Source organism: Rutidosis leptorrhynchoides, chromosome 8 (assembly GCF_046630445.1).
Source record: "Rutidosis leptorrhynchoides isolate AG116_Rl617_1_P2 chromosome 8, CSIRO_AGI_Rlap_v1, whole genome shotgun sequence".
NCBI lineage: Eukaryota > Viridiplantae > Streptophyta > Magnoliopsida > Asterales > Asteraceae > Rutidosis > Rutidosis leptorrhynchoides.
In genome coordinates this window covers 311,575,999-311,579,024 of record NC_092340.1, presented here as the reverse complement: position 1 = coordinate 311,579,024, position 3,026 = coordinate 311,575,999, and the positions used below count along the sequence as shown (strand labels likewise).

The 3,026-nt window shown below is 40.5% G+C and overlaps 1 non-coding gene across 1 annotated transcript; it reads right to left on the bottom strand.

Annotated features, from left to right (window-relative positions):
• Positions 1–2,418: 2,418 nt before the first annotated feature.
• Positions 2,419–2,525, bottom strand: LOC139865409 (small nucleolar RNA R71). Its single transcript, XR_011764931.1, has one exon. It is a non-coding gene; the product is annotated as a small nucleolar RNA R71 (small nucleolar RNA).
• Positions 2,526–3,026: the final 501 nt, after the last annotated feature.

Here is a 3,026-nt window from a genome sequence, read left to right as displayed (position 1 = left end):
TAATTGGTCCCTGCGAGACCAAGCTTATGAACAACTTTTGGATCTGCGTGATCTACTAATTGGTCCATGCGAGACCAAGCTTATGAATAACTTTTGGATCTGCGTGATCTACTTTTTGGTTCCTGCGAGACCAACTTTATGAACAACTTTTGGATCTGCGAGATCTACTAATTGGTCCCTGCGAGACCAAGCTTATGAACAAAAATCTTGTGGTCTAACACTAATACTGAAATCATTATTTATGACAAACCTATGAACTCACTCAACCTAGTGTTGACTTTTTAAGCATGTTTATTCTCAGGTACTTAAATATTGCTTCCGCTGTATATCTGCTACTTTGGTGATGATTGCTTGCCATGCTTGGAGTCATGCATTTCATATCATATCAATTAAAGACATTTAATGCATCGTTCATTAAATACAATGTAATCTATTTATCTTCCGCTGCAAAACTCAATAAAACGTCTCATATAGAGTCGTTCTCGTTTATACAATTGTGATTTGATATATTTAGTGATGTTATTCTTCCAGGCCCTATCTGGAGGACGTCACACCAAGCATATAAACTTCGTACGTGCATGCTGAAGCACAGCAGTTGTTGTAAGCTGTACCTCTGCTAAGTAAGGCCATGGAACCCGGTCGGTGTTGATTAGTACACTGCACCATAACGCGGTCTCAAGCATTGCACCCCGCTTAAGGGATTCTTAGTTAATTAAGGAACTGTTTGTTTAGACACATAAAGGATTGGACCGTTAGGATAACCGAACGTGTTCATGGAAGTCAGCTTGACTTAGCCATAGCGTTCTTCATGGTTGAACTCTTTTTAAGGGCCTAACTATCTTTTAAACTCAATCATTAACGAAAGCATTGAAACACATCACGTCTCTCGGATATGGTAAACCATGTATTCTATTATACTTAAGAAAGTTTAGACCATTGTGGAATGTTAATACGTCACCCAACCGAGTCGCTCAATTGGATGAGCCGTCAGAACGTGTATGCCTGTAGTCAGACTGCACGGGCGTCGGGGGTAAGGGATGTTGCTGTCTATTCAGAATCTTCAAGCCTAATGCAGTACCGAGTGACATGTCTTATGACAGGGGCGTTTAGGACCAATGTAATGAATACAAGGTCTCTGCCTGTTCATGAGCCAGCGTTCCATAATCTCGGCGGAATAACTGATGAAGTCATAGTATGCACTCACTTTAACCTTATCTGAATTACAAATTTTATCGCATTTACTTTATCTATCTTATAAATTAGAAAATCCCAAAATTAAGTAACCACTACTCCTTCCTAACTATCTTAGGCTTAGATATAGGTTCGATTCTACTGATATCTCAAAAATATGACTCTAGGTCATACTTCCCTTACTCATACTAAGAAGTAGTACGATTTAGGCCCCGCTAAATATAAATTTAAAACAGTACCTCCCCCGGGTGGTTGATCCTGACGCGCTGCGACCCGACGACACCGCACGAATAAAAACCGTTCGTTTCGGCCATATCAAGGGGAGTATTAGTTTTTGGCGCCACTGTCGAGGAACTGGTATCAGGCAATACTGCTCTCTATCAAACTTATTCTCAAGCATTTAGTGGTGTCTAAGAATGACAATTATACACGGACTTGGTTGTTGGATTTTCCGAACAGTCGCAATTATATTGGGACCAAAAGGATCATGCCTCTCCGTAGTCAGCCTGGACACTTGGTTTGTTGAATAGTTCGTGCGGAGCTCTATTATTGAAATACCAGGGAATCAGTAGCCAGAACCAAAAATATATTCAACTATAGGATAGTTAGTTAATTAAATTAGAATTAGATTACCTTAGAATTAGATTACATTAGAATTAGACTACCTTTGACTAGTTTAGCTTACCTTAGATTACTTTGGAAATTTAGTTTATTTGCTAAAAATTAAAAACAAAAAGGCATACCCAGTTTATGACCCAAACCCGATCTAGACCAGAGCCGTTGTTATTCGTACTTGATCCAGACGCAATAATCTCTAAAGCACGCAAGGAAGCACGAATCAGAAATCGAATGGCGTTACGTGTTACTTTAGCAGAAAATACCAAACCCTCGATTGAAGGTCGAGGAGGACCGATCAGATATCCAGAGATTCAAGGACACTCGTTCAAGTTAAAACATCATATCATCCAGCTCATCCAGAATAGCTATCAGTTTCATGGATTACCGAATGACGATCCTAATTCTCACCTTGATAAATTCATATCTCTTTCGAACTCCTACAAACAGCCAGGGATAGGACAAGATAAAGTCCGGCTATACTTGTTTCCCTATTCTCTCACTCATCATGCTCAAACTTGGTTCGAAGGACTGGAAAAAGATTCCATCACGTCATGGACGGAGATGGCTACTAAATTCCTAACCAAATATTTCCCTCCTTTTAAACAAACCAAACTAAAGAATGACATCATTAACTTCAAACAAAGTTATGATGAATCACTTTACACTGCATGGGAGCGATTCAAAATCCTGCTGAAGAAATGCCCTAATCACCAGCTAGAACGGTCAGCCCAAATCTGTACCTTTTACAATGGTCTTACGGTAAATCATAGGACGACGATCGATGCAGCAGCTCAAGGGAATCTGATGAACCAAACTGCAGACGAAGCATGGGAATTGCTCGAGAACATGACAATGCATCATCATGACTGGAACAGTGGTGAAACGACTTCATCATTTGCCCCACTCTCTGCACTCAACAATCAAATGGAGGCCATTAAATCCCTCACGGATAAGATGGAATCTCTTGCTAAACAACTCAGAGAATTGAAGACCCAGCCGTAGCAGGTCAACCAAGCTCAGGCTTGTGTTAATTGTACCAACCCGCAACTCACTGAAGAATATCAAGTTAGATACGAAAATCATGACGGTTCAGTCTGTTACGTCCAATACCCAGCTCGTCCACCAAATCCCAGATTCAACCAACAACCTAGGGTTAATCAATTTCAGCGAAGCAATCAACCTTTTCGCTATCGCTATCCACCTTATCCAGCCCAACA